The 26268-nt window shown below is 43.7% G+C and overlaps 1 protein-coding gene across 4 annotated transcripts in view; it reads left to right on the forward strand.

Moving 5' to 3' along the window:
• The first annotated feature begins 1363 nt into the window (after positions 1 to 1363).
• ELK3 (ETS transcription factor ELK3) overlaps positions 1364 to 26268 on the forward strand; it is a 67678-nt gene continuing 42773 nt past the window's right edge. For all 4 annotated transcript variants that reach the window (XM_042992946.1, XM_042992947.1, XM_042992948.1 and 1 more), the window contains exon 1: positions 1364 to 1724. The gene's annotated coding sequence lies outside the window, so the exon portion shown is untranslated. The remainder of the gene's footprint in view (positions 1725 to 26268) is intronic.

Here is a 26268-nt window from a genome sequence, read left to right on the forward strand (position 1 = left end):
GGTTGAGAGCTGGTACCCACTTGAGTAAAATACAATGCCTGCCCTTTAGAAGCCCACAGTTAGTAGACAGAAGTGAGAGATTCACAAACAAATAGTCGTTAGAAAAGACTGCAAAAATAAGAAATCAAGTGGAGGAACTCTTAGCATGTGTTCCTTTTGAAAGGACTCACGCCCTGTCCCTAGGGAATCTGACTTGATTGGTTTTGGTTGTGTATAGAGACCAGTAGTTTTTCAAAATACTCCCCAGGTGATTCTCACAGGAAGCTTGGGCTGAGTCAGGAATTCTGGCAGGTGAGACCCAGGTGACCCGTAGTCTATCAGCCCCAGCCCCCCATGGGATGCTGGTACACACTCAAGTTTGAGAACCATCCGGCTGTCCTGCTAAGGGGTGGAGGCACAGAAATGGAGGGCTTCTGGAAGGTGAGCAGTTGGGGTGGAGCACAGTGCTGGGGGTGAGGGACCCTTTCACAGACCCCCTCCTCCTAAGAGCAGTCTCAGGGCAATGGACAAATTCTCCAGTGACAGCCTGGCCTGAGTCCTCTGGGTGGGCCGTCCTTGAGAGATCCTGTGGCGTACAGTCCTGTCTGGCGACCACAGAGCCTCCTTCTGAAGCCTCAGTCACTCGGGGCCCCCTTGGTGGCTGCTCCTTTCCCTCCGGAGCTCCTTTGCAGGGCAGGGAAGGTTGGGCCTGTGGTAGGCCATAGTAAACGGCCAGAAAGGTCTCTTCCTGACAAATCCTGGCTTCCAATTTATGGCTCCTTATTCTTTTCCCCAAAGTGGGCCCCCTACTCTGAGCTCTGGCTTTTTTTTTTTTTTTTTTAAACTCTAGACAGAAACTGTGTCCATCCCTAGACAGAAACCGTGCCTCCTTTTCTGGACATCAAAACATCTCCTCCTAAGCAATCACGTCCCCACCGACGATAAAAGCAGCCCTTTGCCCAAAGCCACCCAACTCTGCACCCCACTCCCCGTGCCCCACTGCCCCACAACTCAGCCATCCCAGCTAACAGAAAACAGCCAAATCTAGCGGCCTCCTCGCTTTGGGCCTTCCAGCCCAGGCCAACTGGGCAAGACACGACCCCACTGCAGTGCTCAGCGCAGAGACCCACCCCCCCTCCTCCCCGCTCAGGGGAAAGGAGGGATCCCCGGGTCCACCGCAGCCGGGGGTCCCCACCCGCGCGCCGGGGGGCCGCTTCTCTGGGTTTCTGGCCAAGCAGTCCCCGGCCTTGGGGAGGGGCTGCGGCCGCCCAGAGTCACAGAGGGTCCGGAGGCTCCTCCCCTGGGGTGGCCGAGCAGGAAGCGGGGCGCGCGGCGGGCGGGGGCGCGGCGCGGTGCGGGGCGAGCGCGCGGGGCGCAGGCGGCGGAGTATGCGCGGGCCTCGGCGGCCAGCCCCGGCGCACAGCCGCGGCCGGGGCGCGCGGCGCGGGGCGGAAAAGCCTGTTTACACAGACTGCACACCGCCTGGGGAATAATGCAGTAAAGGAAGTGAGCCGGCTCGGCCTGACTGCTCCAACTTCCTGCTCTCACACACACACCAGAGGAAAAAAAAAAAAAAAAAAAAGAGGAGCGAGAGAAAGAAAAAAAAAGGGGGAAAAATCAGGATCTCATTACAAGAGCAACAGACCGTCTGCAGACGCCTGTCAGCATGGAAAGTCGGGGGCTTTCGCCCGGTTCCTCCTAGAAATTCCCCCGAAGAAGGATCTTGAAAGCTCCCCCACATCTGGGTAGGTAGCAGGGGTTTCTGCCTGTTGCTCGGACAGTTGCAAAGTTTCGTCGGGGGTGCTTTTTCTTTCTTTTCTTTGGCTTGGTGGGGGTGGGGCTGGTGGGCGCCGCGGGGTGGGCTGCGGGCCTGGGAAGGGGGCGCCGAGGGGGATGCTCCTGCGCCCGCGCCGCCCGCCCGGCGGGAGCTCCGCGCCGCGTCCGACCCCGCGCCGGCGGCACCCTGCCCTGGGGCTGCGCTGCAGCTCGGAGGAGGGGGCGCGCGGGGGGTGGGGGGGAGGAGGGGACGTGGAGACTTGGGGTCCCTGGGAGGAACGGCGGCGGGACGGGCTGCGTGCCTGGAGGCTGGGCCACCGCCGACCTTCCAACCGGGGCTGGCATTCTCCTGGGGTGGCAGTGGGCACCGACGCTCCGATTCGGGGAGAGGACAGGGGTGGAGGGGGAAGCGGAGGGCGTGGGGAGCGAAGACGTGGGGCTGGGGGTCGCTTCCATTCTCGTTCGGCAGGTGACCCCCGCCCGGGTCACCGCCCCAGGCGCACGCCCAGGTGGACCTTTAAAAGCCAGTGGAGTCTTTACTGGACACGGTTTGGGCAGAGGATCGAGGCAGGAGACGGTCTTGGAGCCCCCAGCTCTTTAGGAAGGGGCTCTTCAGCTTGCAACTGAATGTTGGCCTGTAATGCTACTTAACTTTCGGGAGGAGGAATTAAAATTTTGGAGAGTTAAAGAAAAATAAGAGGTCTCGGTTTTGATATTTTCTGAACCGAACCTTCGTGAGGACAAGCTGCATTTAGGTGGCGGGTGGGGGTGGGAGTAAGAAATGTTATTTCAGAAACTGCAAAAGGGGCTTTTTAGAAAAAAAAAAAAACGAGTGTCGGGAGAGTTTCTGGCTTGTCTGGAAACGGCAAGACTAATTGCCATGCGCTTCCGCTTTGAAACTGGCAGCAGACAGCATCTTGAAAATGACTCACTAGAGGAGCTCACAAAGAAACTGGTTTGCTCCTTCTCAGGTTTATGTATTTGTGCCTTTTACAGTTTCCTTTGTAGTGTTCGAGGGGTCCCCCGCCCCTTCCCCGCCGGCCCCCTCCTACCCTCCCGCTTTTGGAAGCCCCTGGCCGGTCTTTAACTACCCCCAGCACCCCAGCCCGACGGGGGCTGGGGGAGGCTGAGTTGTTTTTGGAAGTTGGCTGGGGAGAGGGTTAAAGGGATTCTGCTGCTGCAGGGGGAAAAAGTTCCCTGAATTTTCCACTGGCTGCTGCAGGAAGAGAGAGCCCCTTTAGTCATTGCTAAGTAATGTCTGCACACACACCAACTAATCTCATTAGGAGTTTCCGCTGCTCGGCACAGGAGGGGTTTTGTGCAGCCACTGTCAGCCCAGGGAGCCCTGTGCTGCAGAGGGAGACAAGTTACGGCTTTATTTACTTAGAGGTGCAGCTGGCCAACAACCTTTTCAGGGCACTATCTTGAAACTTTGAAGTCACTTTGGCCATTTTGGATTTCAGACTTACAGGTTTTTCTTTCCCAGTTGTGTGTAGGGTGTGTGTGTGTGTGTGTGTGTGTGTGTGTGTGTGTGTAAAATTTCTGTTGCCCAAGCAGCTTAAACACACCCATCCTCTCTCTTCTGTGCTTATGTCTTTGTTGGAGGGGGTGTGGAAGGTGGGGAGCCAGAGGAGATGAGAAACTAAGCATGTTCCAGGCATATATTAATGAACTCAAATCGATTTCTGAGCCTTATTGCTTTATTGCCAAACAAAATACCCTCTGATCTCTTTCCCTTTTTCTCTGTCTGTGACACACATTTATTTGGGATAGGTCAGTTATGGGTTTCACTTTATGGGGATTATAAAATTACAAATTGTGTTAGGAGGGCATGTGGGTCAGACAGTTAAGAAGACTGTCCATAAGTGTTTTTAGAGTTTCCAGTAATGATCCTGCCTGCAAAACCCCCTGATGGTCTTTCTGTGCCAAATATAGCAAAATAGCAAAGGCCTTCTGGCCTTTTTTTTTTTTTTTTCCTTTTTAAACCTTTAAATGTTGGAAATGTGTAGAGTTGCTAAAAAGGGTAAAGAATTTTAAGGAACCTGATTGGAACTGTGGGGTTGCTTTATTGACAAGAACCTGTTGCTGGGGACATACTCTTGAGGGTTTTTGAGGTGTTGGTGTTTCTCTTATGGTCGCAAAGCATGTCCTGAAAACAGCTCAACTAGGGTGTGAGTCAGTGGACACAAGTACAGATGTCCCTAACATGGTGCCTGGCACAGAGTAGATGCTCAATAAATTGTTGCATTGAAAGCTGTGAGTAGGATAACAGAACTTACAATAAATAGATAAGGGAACAAAAGCTTTCCAAAGGCTCAAGAAAGGCCCCTTTGAGCAAACTACAAACCAGTCTGGATAAACAGATTTTCTGGAGTAATTTTCTCCCCCAGGTGACATTCGGCAATATCTGGAGACATTTTGGTTGTCTTAACCAGAGGGGGTGCTGTTGGCATCTAGTGGGGTAAAGAATTAGGAATGCTGGTACACATCTGGCAAAGTACAGAACAGCCCCCCAAAGTAATTTTCCAGCTCCAAATGTCAGTAGTGGCCAGATTGAGAAGGTTTATTTACATTAACGATGATAAGTCTTTTATAGGCAGCCATTCAATGGACAGGACATTTACAAGTTATAAGTTGTACTTTTCTGCCACATATGTAATACAGTGTGCATGAATTTTCTCTCCCTTTCTGTCTTTTTGGTCAGTAATACATAATAGAAGGACATTTAAGTGATGAATTGTGATGGTTTACCTTTGCGAGCTGAATTAGACCATCTCTGAACCTCGCTCACTTGATACTAATGCTTTTTGGACCAGAACGGCAATAGCCCAGATAGGGAAAGTAGTGATTTTTCAGCCCTGTTTGAATTTTGGAGTTTCCTAAAACATTTATTAAAGATCTCTTTTTCTTATTTAAAAAAATTAATAATTCAAAACTGTAATATACAGTAAATGTAAGTCTGAGATCATATATTGAAATTTATATTTGTAATAACTTTTTGGAACTTGAATCTTTTCCTGAAATCGGTTTTAAAGTCCTTCCAGTCAGTGCATATAAATTAAAATATTCCTTTCTTAGCTGTCAGATACTGGGTTTTGTGTGTTCTGTGCTACCCAATTATTTTTATATACCTATCCAATTCAAAAAACCAATATGGTTATAGAACATTACCTACTGACAAACCCAAAACACTAACAGAAAATTGTCCAAGGATGTGACTTCCTGGAGTAGAGTCCTTTTTCTTTTTTCTTTTTTCTTTTTTTTTTTTTTGGTGATGGTGAATTACTGCCTATGAATTAATACTGCTTTGCTCCTTTCCAGTCCTAGGGAATGATTCAGCCATCTCCATGTTCTCCAGACCTGGGGTTCCTCATTAAACTTTAAAAGAAATGGGTTCTCTATTCTGGCTGTGCCCTGGCTGCAGGCAGCTGGCTTATGCCCCTTCATGAGGGCCTGCACCTACACACACACACACACACACACACACACACACACACACACACGGGAGCAACACGGGTCATTTGAATGAAGGACCCCACTCCTGTCAGATTTTTCTGTATGTTTCCGGCAAGAGCTTTTTATGTCCTGGTTATCCATAATTCCCCCTTTGTAGATTGATTTATAAGTATATTTGAGATCACACTAGCATAACAATATTTTCTAAAAGTCAGGAGGTTTTACTTCTGTTTTAACAAATAGTTAATGTGAGGGGCGCCTGGGTGGCTCACTCGGTTAAACGTCCGACTTCAGCTCAGGTCACGATCTCGCGGTCCGTGAGTTTGAGCCCCGCGTCGGGCTCTGGGCTGATGGCTCAGAGCCTGGAGCCTGCTTCCGATTCTGTGTCTTCCTCTCTCTCTGCCCCTCCCCCGTTCATGCTCTGTCTCAAAAATAAATAAAACGTTAAAAAAAAAATTAAAAAAAAATAGTTAATGTGAATTACGTTAGGAAGAGTCAGAAAACCACGAAGAAAAATATAAACATCTCCCATAATCCCACCGTTGACATTTTGGTGTATATTTTTTTCAGTCTTCTACAATGTGTGTGTGTGTATGGACACACACCCACGTACATGCACACATACATAAAACTTTTCATTGGAGTCACACTATACTTGCTGTTTTATAACTTATTTTTACTTAACATATCATGTAACAGATTTTCATAACTAGTACCAAGACTAAAATTACTACACGTAGAGCATATATTTATTGATCTAATAAATGTGTTGACTCAACAGTGGATTGACATAATTTCTACATGGACTTGTTCAGTGTTTTTGTCTCTGCGGCTCCAAGTAATGTCCTAAGAATGCTGACCTCTTAAAAGACTGAATTCATATGTGCTGTGAAATTTGGGATTTTGATGAGTTTCTCTATGATTTAAGAATGAGTCATAATTTGCAGTAGAATATCAAGATGTAGTAACAGGAAGTCCAGGGCCCTACACATCAAAATAGAATGTTAGATGATGAAAAAAGAGAAGCTAGGTTAAACCGAAAATATACCTTGAGCTTTAAAGAGGGAGGAAGAGGTCTCTTGCACACCGAGACAATTCTTAGTTATTAGTGTTTCATTTTATATCCAGAGAGTTTCCAAACTTTGAAATTGGGGTTTTAAATGGATTCATATCCCAAGATTACTATTGCTCATGGCCAGTTTGAATTAAGATCATCCAACTTTTTGGTTGAAACTGCAGCAGTGAGACTATGACAACTGTCTTTACCACCAAAAGTGCAGCCCCAGGAAATTGAGTTATCAGCGTGTGTGTGTGTGTGTGTGTGTGTGTGTGTGTGTGTATAAAACCATCTGTTAACGAATCCTAACCTTCAACAATGGTAGATCATTCAGTTTAAGTAACTAGTCTGGGCAGAAATTTGACTCCTTATGACTCCTGCCTATAACCAAAATAAAAATGGCCTTTCATCCATTACCTGAAACTTAACATATGTGTCAGCAGTTTAAAAATAAACCTTGAATTGGTCATTTCAATAAATTGTAATTTGGTGTGAATTGCCACTAGAAATTAGTAACTCATCGATGATATGTTTCAATTTGCATTTCCTGGAAGGTAGTTATTCAATTCTAAGAATTAAATGGGGTTATTTTATAATTCGTAAGACTTATTTGTATATTTTTAAAGAAATTAAGATGATGGTTATACTAACATTCTAATTTGAATTGGACTAAAATTAATTTACTCACATATCTGCTCTAAAAAAGGCTCTAAAACACATGGTATCATAAGTATCTTTAAAGATACCATATCTAATAATAATTCCTAATTTTCCACATATAAATATGGGAATGATGGGGTAGATATAAAACACACTTACCTAATGCCTTCTCTTAGACTGGGGTCAGGAGTCCTTTACTCCAAGCAGTAGAACAAGGAATCTGAGATCGTAGGTGTCCTTTTTTTTTTTTTTTTTAATTGGGGTATAATTTCATACATGGAAATGGACAGATCTTCAGTGTTTTTGTATATATCCAGGAGATCTATACCCCTTACCTTCAAATATAGAATATTTCTACCACCCCAAAACATGCCCTAGCTATTTCTTTTTGTTCTGACAATTTCATGATTCCACCATGTAGGTTATTAAACCCCAGAACACCTTCATAAAATACTGCAGTATTTTTATTTAATCTGCTTGGTTAAACATAAATCACTAAAATGTGTAGATTTCCTCAGCAATAGGATAGGAGGAAAAGTCCCTTCTACATTATTTAATACCACTTAAGCTAACCTAAAGTAATCTGTGTGCTGCAGGAAAAAAGTAGATTCCTTTAAAACCAGTTGGGTTGAGGGGTGCCTGGGTGGCTCAGTTGGCTGAGCGTCCGACTTCAGCTCAGATCATGATCTCACAGCTCATGAGTTCGAGCCCTGTGTCAGGCTCTGTGCTGACAGCTCAGAGCCTGGAGCCTGCTTCAGATTCTGGGTCTCTCTCTCTCTCTCTCTCTCTCTGCCCTCTCCCATTCATGCCATCTCTCTCTGTCTCTCAAAAATAAATAAACATTAAAAATAATAATAAAAAAAAAGTTGGGTTGAGACACTATCCCTCCATCTTCCTGGAACTCAGTTTTCCAGCTGGATGGTGAAGTGATCCAGGTAGAGAGACTGGGGTAATCCCTTTCAAGCCAAAAGTTGTGTTGTACTATTTTTTTGGAGTAAGGAACTTGAATTCTTCTAAAAGTTGTGAAAATGTGAAAATTTTTGCTGTCCTCTGCAAACAGCCAACTTTCAGACATAACACAGCGATTTAAGTGAAGTATTCTGTGGTTGGAAAAGGGGTTCCCCATAAATTTCCCCTTCAATCCCATTCTGGCCCCTTGCTGAGTGAGGAACACTCAAGGAAAGGTTGGTATTAGCTGCTGTGCTTCATTTCCTTCTTTTTTTAAGGTTTGTGACCAGCATCACAATATCTAAATGGCTTACGGTTGGTCATTCTTGGAGACACCAGTGACTGTGTGTGGGTCATATGCTGAGTAGGCCCAGATAGGATTTTGATCACAAGGTTTAGTCCCTGCTCCTTCCTTCCTATAGTCTTTGAAAATGCTGTCCATCCTCCACTGCTGTGTCTGAGGGGGTCCCCTGTTCCTTCTTGCCTTCTCTAGTCCCTTGTCTACCCACAAGCTGGAGTGATCCTTTATACACAGGTCTGACTGCCTCATGCCTTTGCTTAAAATCTCCCAGTGGTTTCTGCCAGGGTAAAGACCCAAATCCTTAATGTAAGCTGTGATTTGGGCCAGCCACGCTAGCTTTTCATCCATTCCTCAGACCAGTCGTGAGCTCTTTGGCCACTGGGCCTTTCCAAATGCTGTTCTCTCTCCTGGGAATTCCCTTCCCTGCCCCCACTTGCATAGATTGTTCTCACTCTGTGTTGCCAGTTTGTGGCCATCCTTCAAGGCTCAGCTCCCACTGTCATTTGGTCATCAGCCCCGGCCTCTGGAACCCCTGCCACCTTTATTTACAGGTTTTCTCATTGACCTGAATTCTCCCTCTCCAAATTCTTACTATCCAAACGTAGGTAGTGAACACTTTGTGATCTATATTTCTGGAGATGGGTCTGGTGTCCCTGATTATTCGTTGATACTCATTATTCCAAACTCAGGAGCCAAGTAGATTTGATGGCACAGCCTCCCTTGTTACCCGAAGTCTCTGCCAAACCCTTGAATCCATTAGATTCGGAGAGTGAGGGGTACCCGCACATGAAAGCGCCATGATGTGTTTCACGTCTGTGAAGTCTGGAAGCTCCTTCTGGGCCTGTTCTGTTTTTCTCATCCTTGTATTCATCCAGCACGTTGTCCAATACCTGGCATTCATTGAATTAGAAACAATCTGAAGGGGAAAAAACTTGCCACTGGACTTGATAAAGCACTTTATTGCTATGCATAAATCCAACCCTCTCCCGGACAGTGAATTATTTGGGATTAATAAGAGGCATATTTCTTGGTTAAATCATAAAGCCAGCCAGGAAGAAACTCTGTAGAGGATATGTCATTTTCCAGAGTTTTTATCCAGACTTATAAGAACGGTACAGAAAACAAGTTTGTTAATATCTGAGAGGACAAACCTCAGCCCTGTTGCTGATATCGGTGTTATTCCTGGAATGGTTGGCTAACAGTTAATTCATAGGTCAGTACAACTTGGAAGGATCTTGATGTAAAATTCTTTCCATGTTAAAATTGATCATTGTATAGCAATCATCATTAGTCTTTATCAAGACTTCAATTGACCAAGTTTTCATAGTTCTTTAGGCTGAATTCTATAATATTTACAGTTCCAAGTCCTTCACTTATACTAAAACCCGCGTGTGTAGCTTTTGTTTGTAACTTTTTGTAATTAACGGATGATGTTTCTGATTAATTTTTAAAATAACAAAAGACTCTGCCTGTGTATTTGAAGGGATGAATGACTAATATCTACATTGCTTTTAGTGGAGGAAGGCTAGCTCTGCTGTGAATTTCAGCTGGTTTTGCCAAATAGCAGTTTGTTGATAGTCAAACCTTGATTAACCGGAACGTATGATTAAGCAGATTTCTCTTTCTGCAGTTAACTGTCAGAAGAGAAGGATCAAAACAACAGCAGAATAAGCCCTAGAATTTATTCCAGGATGTGCTCCTGGGTAACTTCAGGAATTCTCTGTAGGAATTAATTGCCAGGATTCTCCTACACTATCTGCACCTGCAAGTTCTCTTCATCCTCAGTAAGATGATACCAAGGCCCGGAAAGGTCAGAATGCTCGATTAAGCAAGAAAAGGGGTAGACGGTCATCCAGTTTCTGAACACTTAGAGTTAAGAAGAGCGCTTCTCTGGTTAATACTCAGTGAACTGGAAATATAGTTTCCCCACTATCTCCTTATTGGAGTTTGGAAATTTTTCCTTTAAAGGCTAAAATATAAGCCTTGGTGATTGGAGTTCACTTGAAAGTGAAAAAGATAAGCATTGACAGGAGTGTGTGTGTGTGTGTGTGTGTCTGTCTGTGTGGGTATGCCTCCACATATGTTGGCAATAAGAGGGATGCAGGCATCTAAGAGAACATGGTACTGTATAATCTCAGTTTGTGCTCCTTCTACATCCAGAGCCACTGTTCTCCTGTAGGATCTGAGCCCTAATTCTGTACAGAGGACGGGAGCATAAGGGAACATTTGCTAAAGTTCTCATCCAAAAGCACCATTATTTCACTGTGAGAACCCAGAGAAAACTTGGATTTTTAAAAAATATAATGCATAGGAGAGGAGAAAGTGAATATTCCTGATAATTTCAGCAGGTCCCATTAAGAACATACAAGAAGAGACCAAACCCTTCAGTAGTCTTTGGAACACCATATATGGATGCAGGTTTTGCATTTTTAAATCTTCTGGAATCTAGAATCCATGAGCGTTAGTAGGGAAGTTATTTCTGCTAATCCAAGCCCTGATCCAAGATACTGATCACTTAGACCAGAAGGTGTTGGGTGGTAGAGAATTACTTTTTACTTCTATTTCATTTTTTCTTTTTAAAAGTATTTTAGAACGAATATCTCCAAATTCTACAGGTGACATTCTGAGTGCAGGTTGGGAACTGATTAAGCCCCAAGCAGACCTAGGTTGTCCCATCCATGCTGAGCCTATAGCAGAGGGCTAAATTCATCTTTGAGAGTCAAGGCAAAAATACCACTCAGCCCTCGACATTCCCTGACTTCGCTTCATTCACTTCTTTGGGTGCTTTAGTGCTAATTCTCAGTTTGGCATTTAGGATACTTGGATAAATTGAGCAATTTTGAGTGGTGATAACATTTTCTTAAAGTGAATTACTTTCATTACAAAGGTATGGGCTGTTAGAAGATGCCTTGAATCAAACAAATGACCCACGTACATGGAGGTTCTCCAGAGCTTAGAGTGTTTGCTCTTAAATAAGGGCATTGCCCTGCTCTGATTTAAATCAGAGCCGAACCACAAGCACAGCATCCTCTTCCAGCCTTGGCCACATCCTTTGCTTTTTTTTTTTTTTTTCTTAACCTAAATATTAAGACCTACTAATTTGACTTTGGAAAAGTAGAAACTTTAAGACCTTGACATAGGAGATCATATATGCTCCAGCTGATTAAAATGTAGGAAGGGTGACTTTCTTTAGCAAGAGAGAGAAGATCATCTACAGCAAGATCTGGCTGTTATTTTATTTTATTTTTTACAGTTAGTATACTCTTGTGGAACAATTATTGGAAGAGTAGAGTATCAAGTTGTGTGTGACATTCCAGGAAAGGGCCAAGCCAGGTTAGTGGATGGCAGCTTTCTGAATGGGAAGAAAGGGCCATCAAGACACTTTGGGATATGTATCTGATGTGTGTTTCTGATGCCACCAACAGCCATTCTCTTCCATCAGATGTTTTTACAGAGCTCTTGAAGGTTAATATGTCTGCATTAACCAGACACAAATGAATAAATCATCGGTCTTCACTAGATGACAGTTCTAATGGTTTTTTTGTTCATTTATTCAGTACATTTGGGGGGTTGATAAATAGGTTTAAAATAACATGGCATTGGGCAAAGATTAGTTTTGAAATCACTCTTTGTCTATTTTTGCGACAGTTTTCTTAGAAATAACTGTACTCCACATGAAGGTATTTTAAATGTGCTCCACTTACTGTAGCTTCTCGACCATTCGGGCTCGATTTTAAATAGACGTTCAGTGGAAAATGAGATGCGTTTTGTGTGCCACTTTATCTTAATGCCATCATATTTTTGCTTTGTGTTAAAAAGAACTTGATCAGAAGTTATTTAAGTTTAGATGAAACTCTGCGTTTGGTACCATAATCACCATATGTAGCAAAATGTACAAAAATGTGAGAGAAACGTGCATGTGGAGCCCGTAAAAGCATAAAAGGGATAGTCTACCTTCACGGCTTGAGATGCAGCTAAAATCCCCCACAGGTGTCCACCACATGAGCAGGTGATGACATTTTGAAGACTGCAGAGTCACCGGTTTTTATAGATCCCTTGCAAAGTGAATATATTATCCCAACAGATTATGTAAAACTGGTGATGCCTAGAATTTGCATTTCCTAAACCATGAAAGAGTTTTGCTGAGAAGAGCACCCAATGAGAGCTGAGCAGCTGAAGTGACCACAGAATCTAGAAGCCGGAGGGGCCATTTCCTTGCTTAGCTAACCATCCGTGTAAGGCAGCGCCTTGTGCTTCTCAGCAGTCTCTAAAGATGTCACAAATACCGGTAACTCGTAACTATATTTGCACCAGTACTGTAAACAGCAGGACCCAGACACAAGCTGATGCCCGTATTATCCAGCTAAATCGCGGCATTTCCAGGAGCCATCACATTTTGGCCTATGTTAAATTTCAGAAACAGAAAGGAAGAATGTTTATAATATTAGCCATTTGTAAATTATCAGTGCAAGTATGCTAGATTATAAAGTTTTAACACTGATCATATACTTCTGAAGAATATCAAGATCCATTAACTAGTATCATTTTCTAGATATACTGTTTAAAAAAAAAGACCTATAAAATGGTTTCTGTAGATTTACTCCAGGAAGAGGGAAAGATAACTTTGCCAGGAGTGCAGATGTTGGGGACAGTTGTCTTTTTTTTTTGTTTGTTTTTAATGTTTATTTTGGGGGGAGAGAAAGAGAGAAGGAGGAACAGAGAGAGAAGGAGATACAGAATCCGAAGCAGGTTCCAGGCTCTGCTGACATGGGGCTCGAACCCAGAGAGAGAAAGAGATAGAGAGAGAGACAGAGAGAAGGAGGAACAGAGAGAGAAGGAGATACAGAATCCGAAGCAGGTTCCAGGCTCTGCTGACATGGGGCTGAACCCACTAACTGTGAGATCATGACCTGAGGCAAAGTCCGCTGATTAACTGACTGAGCCACCCAGTGACTTAGCTATCCAGAAATGATAGAAGAAATGATACTTTATTACTTTAAGTTCTATAGAAAAGACCAGAAAAGTTGCTCTGGGAAGACCACGGCTTCTCTCCCTCTCCAGGCTGCTACTAGGGCCGTGAAGGAAAGCTGGAAGGAGAAGGTCAAGGGTTCCTAAGATTAGTAGCCTGATGTGTCATGCATGCGTGAGAAGCAGCCACTGGTGAAGAGAGACGTGTTCTAATGCTAGTAAATGAAGCAGAGACTGAACCACTCCTGGAGAGGGTGTGGGACCCATGGCGGCTTTGGCAGCACAGGGAGCAGAAACAGTGGTCATACTGGGGAGAGATTTGGAGGCACGGGAGAGATGGGCCAAGAGGAAAGGCTCTGTACCTTTCCCTGGGTGGAGCTAGGGAGGGAGAATTGCCATGCAGATGTTGGAGGTGGCCCAGACCGGGTGCAGCCCGGCCAGGGGAAGAGGAAGGCGCACACAGGGTTACCTTTCTGTCAGGAAATGTCCAGAGCTGCAGCAGGTCTGGGATGCTGAGCACAGCTGTGCACATTTCCCCGTCCCCAGGGTCCCTTGGGACTCCTCCAGAGAGGAAGAGATGGTGTCGCAGCCCACACCTGACCCCACCGGGGCCTCCTTCCTCCCCCACCCCGGTGTCCGCTCAGTGTGTGTGGACACGTGTGAGAGAGACGGGGAAGATGATGTTGGTGATCCTTTGGCTGGGTGGCATTGGAGGAACAGTTCCAGGAAGAAGAGCACTGTTATTAGGCAAAACATATCGCTGCTTGCCATTGTTGGAAAAAGAAGCGGTGTCCAGATTTTTAGTTAGAAGAGCTAAGGCTTGCATTTTCTTTGACTAAATGTATTTTATCTTGTGTGTGTGTGTGTGTGTGTGTGTGTGTGTGTGTATTTTTTTTCTAACGTTTCCACTGGGTGGTGCTGCGGGAGTTCCTACCTTTTGCCTTGGATCTACCCTTCCCAGAAAGACGCCTCTAAAGCATAATAGGAGGAAGTCCTGATTTAGAAAGATTTTACAGTTTCAACACAATAGAAGGGTTTGGAGGATGCTCTGGCAGGAAATGTTTTAGTTTCTGGATGTGGAAAATTCACCATCATTTTGTATCATGCAGAAGTTTTCTTACTATGCTGGGTATATATTCTTTTGGCGGTTACCAACTTATTATTTAGCACAGAAAAGCTTTCAAGTTTATCTGAGAGATTACGGTTTCATCCTAGTGAAAGCAGTATGTAAGATTTCCTTTATTTTTGACTTTTGTAAAACTATCATAACAAAAAGTAAGCAAACAAACATTTCCTGATGTTAAGACAACCACAGATTTAAAAAATATCTCTGTTAAGGTTTTATTTGAAGCTGAAGGCATTGTTCCATTCCTATTTTAAAGATAATTTGTACAGTGTATTGGCCAAAAGGATAACTTGGATTTTTATTTTCAAAATAAACATATAAAGTCTTTCAATTTGATAGCACTCATGTATGGAAGGGGATAGGGCTGGCCTTATCCTTGTTTTACAGATAAAAAAAAAGTTGAAACACAGAGAAGTTGACGTCCCTGCCGGAGATCATGCAACTCTTTAAGGCCGAGGCTGTCATGAGAATTTATGTTCTGATTTCCAACTTTTCCCCTTACACACAGGATCAAGTTTCAAATATAGGAATAGGACAAAGTTTAGGTAAAAGATTTTCCTTTCAAAGGCCTATGAAATGTAAGAATCAAGGGTAGTATGGGAGAGAAAATGCCCACTGGAAATTAGGAAGCTCCACTCAATGGAAGCTCACATTTAAGGATGGTTGGCAAGATTTTAAGTAAGTTGTACTGAACCCAAGGCAGCATTTTGTTTTCATGTCCTTGTTATGATCCTCCACGAAATCCCAAATATTGCTCTCTTAGAACTTGAAACAGGGCTTCCCCAGAGGTGTTTGTTTTTAAAGGAACAAATGTGAGCTTCTGCTGGGTGCCACTCTAGGTCCTATCATGTGGTTTCAGAGGGGCTCCCAGTCTGTCCCTATTCTCAGGTGAAGTGACACCCACGATTCCTTTTATTGTCTGGAGGAATGCGGGCAGGTTTTAGACCCCATCTCTGGAGCCAGGCTCGGTCCATAGAATTTCTATTCTTGACTCGCATCCTCTTGTTCCACTGGCTTGTGTATCCACCCCAAGCGAGAGGAAGACTTCTCCTGCTGAGGAGGAGCTGAGTTACAGAAGGTGCAGCTTCCCACATCTTGTCTTTATTATCAAGAGCCAACCTTGATTATTTAGTGTTGAATGAACCTGGAGTGGGTCTAAACCAACATACATGTCTTTTGTTAAGAAAAAAAAAGTTAATTTTTTGGGGGGAGAGAGCGCTAGTGGGAGGGGGGCAGAAAGAGAGGGAGACAGAGGATCCAAAGTGGGCTCCGCGAGGACCGCAGAGAGCCTGATGCGGGGCTCAAACTCACGAGCTGCAAGATCATGGCCTGAGCCAGATGCTTGATGGTCTGAGCCACCCAGGCATCCCAACATGCAGATCTTTTTAAAAGGGAAATGAGTTTAAAAAACGATGGTAGCATGGGTTCAAAGTCTCTTTCTTAAAACAGAACCAATCAGAATAACTGGAGTCACAGAGGAGGCAAAGCCAGAAATGAACAAGGAAATTTCCTGATTTGATTCACAATGGGAATGTTACATGTCCCACTGAGTTAAAATGAGACTTCTTGCTTAGCAGCAGTGAGATGTGCATGCAAGAAATGAAGCCCCTGCTGGAGGAACAATGGTGAGAAGCTGGACATTGGAGCCAGATCCCTCTGGGTAGGAGTCTCTGTCCATGTCAATCCTGTGGCCGTGAGCATCTTATTTCACCTTTTAAAGTCATGACTTCCTTGTGGAGGATTAAATTGAGATGTGTATGAAGTGCTGAGCACAATGCCTGGTACATGATAAATGCTCATCAAAATGTTAAGTGTTAAAAAAGAAAAGCTCCTATTTAGAGAAGGAACAGATTTTTATTTTGGTACGAGCCCTTTTCTTGATTATTCCATGGACTCTCAGTATTGCTGGTCAGGGAGGATATACCTAACCTTTCCTTTAGAATGGGGCTCTTGGAACTTTATAAATTATCTTTAGTGTTTTATGAATCACGTTGACATTATGTGTATTTTGTAGGAGTTTACCTCCCCCCACCCCCACCCCAGAGACTTTTAGATTCTCAAAGGGATCCATGGACCCAAACACAGGAAGAAGATACTGTTCTGGAGATGTGACTCTGTGTGTGTGTGTGTGTGTGTGTGTGTGTGTGTGTGTGTGTGTGTGTGTTCTATGTATATGATTATATGCTTTAAGTTGCCTATATGAGATTGTGGATATTTGACTGGTTTTTGAGCCATAAAAACAACAATTTCATTTAGTTCAACCTAATGGTGGTAATTGTTAAGTAATGTAATTTGAGACAGTGTCATAATGAAAGAGACTATAATGAGGTATGAGTATAGCTTATTTTCATACGTTATTTACCAGAGCCTCACAAGTCAAACTTTGTCAGGGAGCCTTGGACCACTGGTAATCCTATTTCTCTACAATAACTTCTGTGTACAGTACTCTAAAATAGACTTGATTTTCCCCAGGGGTTTATTGGTAGCTTTACGACATCTAATGAATCATTTTTCTAGTTCCATGCACTTTTGATCCAAATGGCTACTGTTGAAGAAGAATTTGCTTAGTATTTATTCCCTATTGAATTCATAGGGCTAATTACTCTGAGGAGGGAAAAACAGTCTCAGTGAGTTTTCTTGGGCAACGAGAATAGCTGTGTTCTTCCAGAAAGCAGAGTTTGGCCGTCGTATTGAGGGTTAAAACAGAGCTGACACACAAAGCAAAATGAAACCAGAGCTGCAATTACAAAGTGGGACAGATGTAGGAGGCCAGGTTTCCTGTGGCCCATTTTCCAGTTTCCTGCCTGCAACCTGCAGAAGAGGAAGCTGAGTGTTACCGAGTATGAGAACTAAAGGGGGACGACGTGCTTCAGGCCAGAATTAAGATGTGCTCAAAACACACGGGCAACAAAAACAATTGCAAAGAAAGTGAACGTTTGGGTTTTAGTCCAAAACTGTCTGGGAAGAAACAACCCGTCTGTTTAAAGAAAAGACGTTTGTCAGTAGAGCCTGTGCTTCTCTGTGAGATTCTATGGGGGGGTGGGGGTGGGGGGAGAGAGACCTGGGGACTGTCCCTGGTTGTAGGTACCTCTTTTTGCAGTCCTACTCATCTGTCAAGATGTGGTCTGCTTTTTAAATACAGTTGGTTACCTGAAAACATTTCCCCTGCAGTGCCCAGGATTTCTAAATCTGTTTCCTGGGCATGTTGATATATGAGGGAGGTGGATGTGGTTAACCGAGTGGCTATAATGAACTATAGCCTCACTTTGGGAAGGCTGGGTGACCAGTTGGCTGCTTTGATCTAGCAGGCTTGTGTTCCTTTAACTGCCCAATAAAATTTTGTGTGATGTTTTCAAAGAAGAGATTAAATGGAGATGTGTGTGTTTAAGGCTGCAGAACGCACACTCTGTTTGTGTGGCTACCTGACGAGCCAAGTGGGGAGATGCAGGGCATGCAGGGCTCATGCAGTCAGAAGATACTGGAGAAGTGAGTAAGTCCATCTTTCTCCTGAGATAAAAAAGAGATGAATAAAATTATTCTCTGTTTGGACTCATTAGCACATTAAAGAAGAGCCTCCGAAGTCAGATATTACAATCCCCTCCTTAGGGGTAAAGAAATTGAGATCGAAGGGTGCCTAGGTGGCTCAGTTAAGCGTCCGACTTCAGCTCAGGTCATGATCTCACGGTTTGTGGATTTGAGCCCCACGTCGGGCTCTGACAGCTCAGAGCCTGGAGCCTGCTTCAGATGCTGTGTCTCCCTCTCTGTCTCTGCCCTTCCCCTGCTTGTGCTCTCTTTCTCAAAAATAAATAAACATTTAAAAAGAAATTGAGACCCAAAGAAATTTAGATTCCCTACACACCTGTTTAGAAAATACCTGCTCGCCAGGTGCCATGTTGGAATTGCTGATGACACTAATGAAATGATGGCCAACATCGAGTAGCTCCCCCTGTGGAAGCCTTGTTGAAGGCTCCATAGAAGGCATATGTGGAGGCAACAGTAAGCCTTGTGGAAGGCTCGTAATGGATAGGGCAGTGTGCTGAGCTTTCCCCATCACCGTCTCCCTCAAATGGACTTGCCTGTTTGAGGTACAGAGAAATAGGTGTGTGCTTCTGGGGCAGCCAATTATTTATTAATCCTCTGGCTTGATTGCTCCCTGCTGCTTCTTCAAGCACAGAAAAGAACAAACTCTGTACCAGAAACATTAGGAAATTTGGGGATGTTGCCAAATTAAGGATCATAGAAGTGCCCATGTGAGGCAGCATAGTGGGAAAATAGGCCATTTTCCATCTCAGTGCAGGTCTGTCTGAAAATACGGGATGAGATGGGCAGGGTTGTGCAATAGTGGGGTGGGATGGGAAATGGCATGCATATACAGATGAAGGAGGAAGTAGAATGGCTCAAACGTGATTTCCCAGCTCAAGTTAACGTAGTCATCCATTTACTTGTCCAAAGGAAATTCACTTATAAAAAGTCATCCAGTGAACCAATCAAGTTGCTTCTAATTTACCCAGAGACAATACAGTTTCCAAAGTTCCTAGTACAGTGCCTTCCTCCTCTCTTTCCTCAGATGGAAGAGTTATTTGAAAAATTGTATTTGCGAAAACATTGCGAACTTATTATAAAGTGTGAATAAGTAGACTGAGCAATGGCTCCTCTCCCTCCTGTTCACCTTGCTCTTTAAAAAATGCACACTGTGTATACGTCCCCAGAATGAATGAGAATACAAACATTTGCTAATAAGTAAAAAAGAGCTTTGAGGGACTTGAACTTGGCCTCACAGATGGCATTTTTTTTTTAATGCAGGGGTTAACGATAATTAAAATGCCGTTTGAAAATAAATTTAAATAATCCTTGTCCCACCTTATAAAAATAATGAAAAAGACTTCACGTCTGGGCATAGTTACCAAATGTTATCCTCATTTACTTAATGCCTTAAAGGTGTTCTGTACTGTTACGGCCATCTCAAATAATACAAAGTGTTGTTTTCCGATTCTTGATAAGTATAGGGTTTGTTTCATATAATGAAATGGTTTCTGCCCTTCCTCTTGGACCTTGATGATTTAATGGTATACAAATGCTTACTAGATGCTACTCTGGACAGAGGAGTGGAAGGTAAGAGAATTTTCAGTACAAAGTGTTAACATTCAACCTCCTTTCTCTAACCATTCAGGTTTTAGCAGGCAGGAAGACATGTACTTATTGAGCATCTGCCTGCTCTGTTTGGGTCTTACATAGGCACTTTTCTTCTTTCCTTGAGCTCTCTAATTTCTGACTGAAAAAAAATTTTTTTTAAGTTGGCTAATTGCTTTAGTTGGCACAATATGTAAGCTTTAGAAAATCAAATAGTACTGTCCCCTCAACTCCCACCTTAGTGTAACTTTAAAAATGAAACCAGGAACATGCAAAGAGAAGTGATAGGTTGCCATCAATAGAAAGAAGAACAAATACGTTGGTATTTCAACTTCTAAGAATGGAAGCAAAAACCTCATGCTTTGCATAAAGCGGTTCTGCGCAGCCCCATCTCCCATTAAGATGTCTGGCGCCACCTTGTGGCCGACAGAGAGAATGCCCACTTCCCAGAAGAGGAAAAGCAGCTTCTTTGAGTAAAGAGGTAGCTTGAAGAGGCTCTACAGGGGCAGGCCCACGTTTTGTGGGGCTTGAAGCTTAAGCAGTTTGGAGAGACCCTCTTGGTACCTCTTTGTACCACTCCCTCCAAATTAGAAATGAAGAATTACTAGGACCCCTAGCAATGAGGTGGTTCCTGAAGCGTTAACTTACACTATTAATGTCACTGTGAGTTAGTCCCGGAGCTCAGGTTCCAGGTGCGAAAGCAGGGCTGGCAGTCGTGGGGGAACTGACTCTCCCATCAGCCCAGCAGCTGCTGGAGGTTTGGTGGAATTGGAGGGAGCACATCACGCCTGCTACTTGGTGACTTCTTCAGGCTCAAGTGGGGGAGGTTGCCTCTGGGTAAATTGCAGGTGCATTTTGTTCCAGACCCCCATCCCAATTCTTGCTTTGGCCTTTGCTCTTGTTCCTCTTCCTGTGGAAGACATCTGCCTCTCTCCAGTCACCCCTTTAAAATTGTACACACCCTTTAGTTTAAAGGATGAGTGCTCACGCTCGCTCCTCTGGAAGGCCTTCTCCAAAGGAGCCTACTCCAAATTCTCATGCATGTTCCTTTGCGGTATTACAGAGCAGGTAAGAGTACACGTTGTGGTGTGTGCTAACCTCAGTTTTATTTATTCATCCATTCATGTGACAAATGTCTCTTGGGTGTGTAGTGTGACCTGTCACTGATCTAAGCTGGAGACACATCGACAAGCAAAACAAAGGTTGGTACTCACCACATCGGCATCCGGGAACAGTGCTTCTCAAGCCAGCAGGGGAAAAGGACCAGTTTTTAGAATTTCCAACATATGGTGGACTGATAATTTTGTGAAATGCAAGAAAAATTAGGTTACTAGGAAAATAATGACCAAAGATACCAAAACATAAGCCCGATTTTTAATTAGCGATTTTATGGGCATGAAATGACATTTCAACATATACAATTGGAATAAATGTAATAAGAAAAAGAATTGCAAAAACTAAATATTCATTGAAAGTGCATACAAAGGCAAATAATATAGAAGTTCATTATTAATACTGGTAACTTTTTGCCATCCAGTAATTTTAACCAAACAAAAAAGGTTCTAAGTGAACTGGTGATTCCCTGTATTAAATGCCTGTAAGTACACTTTAAACAAACACCACATTCATCAATACTTCACGTTTAGTGTAGAGTTTGCTTCTTGCTAACTAATGAATTTAATCTAGGTTGGATACCACACTGCTACTTGCAGGAGATGATGTATGTAAACTATTTCTGTGTTTTGTTTCAATTACACTGAAGAGAAGCCAGTCTGACAGAGGTATGTTGACAGCACTAGAAAGGAGATTTTGAAACCCATTTCCACAAACTTGGCATATTAATTTTTTTAACTTCCATCTAAAATCAAGTATTTAAAAAAATTTTAATGTTTATTTTTGAGAGGAGAGGGGTGGAGGGGCAGAGAGAGAGGGAGACACTGAATCCAAGGCAGACTCCAGGCTCCGAGCTGTCAGCACAGAGCCCAATACGGGGCTCGAACTCACGGACCGCGAAATCATGACCTGAGCCGAAGTCGGACGCTCAACCGACTGAGCCACCCAGGCGCCCCTAAAATTAAGCAAGTATTAATAACCTAAAACAAAGCAAGTATGGCTGCATTTTAAAATTCCATCTTCCATCCATTGGTTGCCAGTTCCCACAACTTTCCCTATAAAGTTATAATTATATTTAAATCTTTTAATCAATGAATTCTAGATTTTTTTGTATACTCTTGGGTTACAGTTGAAAAACCTTGAATATCACACATTTTAGCATGGTCCTACTTCGTGATTCTGACTTGTGCATAGCTTGTGGCAGTAAGATGAGCCTACACTGACACACACTCGGATGTAGTGATAATGACAAATTGCAGTAGAAATCTCTATATACTTATTCTGGGTTTTTATCCTCCTCTTATTTTGGACTGGTGACCAACAGTTAGCACTGGTGTGTTGAACACATACTGCATGGACGGTTCTAGGGGGCACCTGCTCTTCCACAATTGGTCCTCAATTTTCTCATCTACAAAGTGGGAATGATAAATATTTTTGACCCATAGGGGTGTAACACAAATTGAGATAATACAGGAAAGTGCTCTCCCCCTGTTTCATGAGTGTTGGTCTTTCCTGGTCCTGTGGAGGGAGCAGCTTCCACTTCTTTGTGCAGGGCATTCATTAGACCCCCAGGAGCCAGAGGAAGTGTGCCTGGAGTTAGTGTGCTGGGGTGGGATTGGTGGCTAGTGCCCTTGACTTGAGGGAGAGACATTGAGATGCTGCAGGTGTGATAGTGACACGTGGCCTGGGGGCTCTCAAGCGGGCAGAGGAGGGCACCAGGGATAATGAGAGTGATCGCTGCGTTCAGTCTATAGGATCCTTCTCTGTGCGGCTCCATCCAGATTAAAGACTGAATCAAGGGTAGTATTTGCATTCTTTAAAAATAACAGAGTTGGAGACACAGACTGGGGGTGGAAGGTAACAGTCTGCCTCGGTTTCTCTCCCAGTCTGTGCCAGTAGACAAGCCCTTTACTGTCTAATGGTGTGGCGAGCCGCACCCCTCTGCATTCCGCATCTGTTGCCCTGACCGGCCACGGGGAACGTACCTGTGTGGGCTCCATCACCAGTGGTCATAAACATGTCGTCACAGATGTCCTTTCGGTTGTCACTTTAGAGCACTTCTCTTTTCCTGACCAAACAGCTTTCATCTATGTGACTCCCTGCCCCATACCCTCCAGGAGCACAAGAGAGATGGAGCAAAACTAGCCCTAAGGGAGGTGTGGGCACCCAGGGGCTCACAGCAGCTTGGAGGCCCCAGGCTAAGCATTTTGAACCAGTGGTTCTTAAGCTGGAGTCTGCAAATATGTGCCCAGGGATCTGAGTTTTCTCAGAATTAAAAAAAAAAAAAAATTGTCCTTTCCTTTTTGATGGTAGTCTAAAAAAATATAAGCATGTTTTGAGTCACTTTATAAACAGCAGTCACTGAATAGCTGAAGATCCTCCCTGGATTCCAGTGACTGTATTGGGGTCCTTGCCTAATGAACAAACAACCAAGCTGATACAGTATCTAAGTGATGCCTTCGTGCCAGGTGAAAGCAGCATGCTCGATGAAGAGGTTTCCTTGTTGCTTGAAAAATAATAGTGAACATTTGAGTAACACTATGTAGCAGGTATAGTTCAAGTGCCTAGTTAGTAATTCAAGCAATCCTTCGAGCAGCCCAGTACTGCCATCATCCCCAGTTTACTTATGAGGATAATGAGGCACAGAAACGCTAAGCAACTTACCCAAAGTCCCACAGCCAGACAGGACCAGTACTTGAATTGGAACCCAGGGAGGCTGGCTTTCGAACCTGCTCTGACCCACCGTGTAGACTTCTAAATAGACAAAGTGGCTCACTCCCTCACCTGCTGCAATTTGTAGGGAATACTTGTGCTTTGGTGAAAAACTGCATTGTCTAGAATTCAGGAGAAAACCCCTCTGGGCGATGTGATTCTGATTTTAGGGAAGCTGTTTGACAACTTTGTTAATTATAGATAAGTGACAGCAAAGTAGTGATTGTCTAGAGACATGCAAATCCTGTTCTGTCCTGCAGTGTTCCGTGGACTTCTCTCCCACCCTCGGTTTTGCCCCATTTGTGCATTCATTTCAATATTTCTAATCTATAAATGCTTCTCTTATTCAGGTATTTTTTAACTTGTTATAAGGTCTGCCTACTTCCCTCCTAGTTGGTCAGTGAGTAAAATAAAATCCTTCATTTTTATGTCTGCATGAGAAGAATGATTTTACCCACTTGGAAAATTATTTTATAACAAAGGAATTTCTCGACCTAAAGCTTCTCACTGAGGCCTTCCGTCACCTTCTGCTCATGCGCCCCCAGGCCCCCAGCCCCTTAACCTGCTCTGGCCATAGCACTGTTGTTCTACGTAGCGCTGTTCTGATGCTCACATTTGCTGTTTGTGGCCTGTCTTCTCCCACTGGAAGGGGGAGCTCCATGAGGAAAGAGGTCTTCGTCTGTTCTGCTCATGGATGTCTCCCAAATACCCTGATGGTGTCTTGGCATAAAGTGGATGCTCAAAAAAATTTTTTTGAAAGCAGTGAGGAGAGAATTGAATCTTTATAGGGAATAGTGGTATAAACACATCTTACTCAAAAGAGCTTACATTGGCTCGGTCATTGCCATAACCTTTTTGTGAGTGTGGGACGTCTTTCAACTAAACATCATCTGTCATCTGTAAAATTGTTAATTTGAGTGGGACAGGGGAGGAAGCTATTTAATTTGTAAACTTCATTTTATCATATAAGAATCGTAAGCCTTGAGTTTAGATCCAGTTTTATTTATACTGAAGGGAGAATATGACAAAAATTTTAATGAAAATAATTTGTCAATATGGGGAACCTATTTTTTTCCCTTTAAAAGGAAGCATGCATCTTATTCAGATTGGACAAATGGTTTTAAATAACTAAACTCCACTGTGGGTAGATCTAGGCTGTAAATTACAAAGGAAAAGGAGGGCTGGGACAAAGGGCAGGTGGCTTTGTTCTCGGGAGAGGCTGTTGTCTCTGGTTAGCTCCAGGAGAGAGGGTGGGAAACATCTACTGTCAGGGGCAAGATTGAGGGGGGCCAACGGAAGACAAAGTGTTTACTGCTGAAAAGCCGTTCTTCCTGTAAGAGCAATGGTGCCTTCAAAAGTGGACTTTTCCTCCTAAATATAAGAAGTGCAGAATTTGATTTTGCATAAAGAATGGCATTACAATACTGGATAAAATGTGTACGTCCAAAATAAAGTCTGGGCAGGGGAATGAGAAAGAGAAGAATTTTCTAATTAGCAAAAAGTTCAGGGAATATTTTTAAAAGATTTCTAGAAATTTCATGTGTTCATTGTATTTTAGGCAGAGAGTTGTGGGGAATCAGTACAGGAGCTTAGGCTGATGAAGTATTTTAACTGAAGCAGGTCTCTGTTTGCATAATAACATATCAAACCTAGGGTGCCTGGGTGGCTCAGTCGGTTAAGCATCTGACTTTGCCTCAGGTCATGATTTCACAGTTTGTGAGTTCCAGCCAGCATTGGGCTCTGTGCTGGCAGCTTAGAGCCTGGAGCCTGTTTTCTCCCTCTGTCTCTCTGCACCCTCCCTCCCTTCCTCCCCCCCCCCCCCCCCCCCCCCCCCACGCAAGCACTCTGTCTCTCTCTCTCAAAAATAAACATTAAAAAAAATTTTTTTTAATGTATGAAACTTAAATCTCAAGTATCAACAGTTTCTTCAACATTTTACTTAAAGATCCACAGTATGCTCTCTGAATTACCCACATTCCTTATAATGGCAGCCAGGTAAATTGGCCTTTATTGTACCTGCATTAAAAAAAAATTTTTTTTAATGTTTATTTATTTTTGAGAGACACAGTGACAGAGTGAGAGCAGGGGAGGGACAGAGAGAGAGAGAGAGACACAGAATCCAAAGCAGGCTCCAGGCTCTGGGCTATCAGCACAACGCCCGATATGGGGCTTGAACCCACAAGCTGTGAGATCATGACCTGAGCCGAAGCTGGATGCCTGGCTGAGCCACCCAGGTGCCCCTATTGTACCTGCATTTTAAGACCTAGTACTTCATTAACGATTCTAGGCGTTAAAGAATAAAAAATTTAGAAAAAAAATCACTTGGGGGCTCCCAGGTGGCTCAGTTGGTTAAGTGTCTGACTCTTGATCTTGGCTGAGGTCATAATCTCAGGGTTCATGGTATCTAGCCCCACATCAGGCCCTGTGCTGACAGCCCAGAGCCTGCTTAGGATTCTCTCTCCCTTTCTCTCTGCCCTTCCCCCACTTGCATTCTCTATCTTGCTCTCAAAATAAGTAAATAAACATTTTAAAAAATGGTTAAAATGGTAAATTCAAAAAAAAAAAAGGATGTTAGACAATGTCATAGTCAACTTTTGCTGCAATGGTGCCACGTAACAGGCAGCCCCAAGAGTCACTGGCTTACCACGGCATTTGTGTTCCTCGTGATGAGCTTCAGGGATGCTGCCTCAGACTGTGGGCTGTGGAATTTAGCTCCAGGCTTTGGGTGGAGTTCAGGTTGGCTCCACGTGTCTCATTTGGGGGCAGCAGCTTCACAGCAGTGACAGGAGCACAAGAGGAAAAGTGCAAACATGTGAACCTTCTTAGACCTGGAAACAGCATGGTTATCCTGTCTACTGAACATTGCATTGGCCAAATTGAATCACATGGTCAAGCCCAAATTGGAGTGGGTGGGAAAAGAGTACTCCACCCACTTGAGCACAGTGCTGCACCGTCTGGTGAATGGGGAAAGGGGTGAAAGATTGAGAACATCTATCCCCCTAAGTCATGCCCTGAGAACATGGTTCTGATACCTGGGGCTGG

Source organism: Panthera tigris, chromosome B4, assembly GCF_018350195.1.
Source record: "Panthera tigris isolate Pti1 chromosome B4, P.tigris_Pti1_mat1.1, whole genome shotgun sequence".
Lineage (NCBI taxonomy): Eukaryota > Metazoa > Chordata > Mammalia > Carnivora > Felidae > Panthera > Panthera tigris.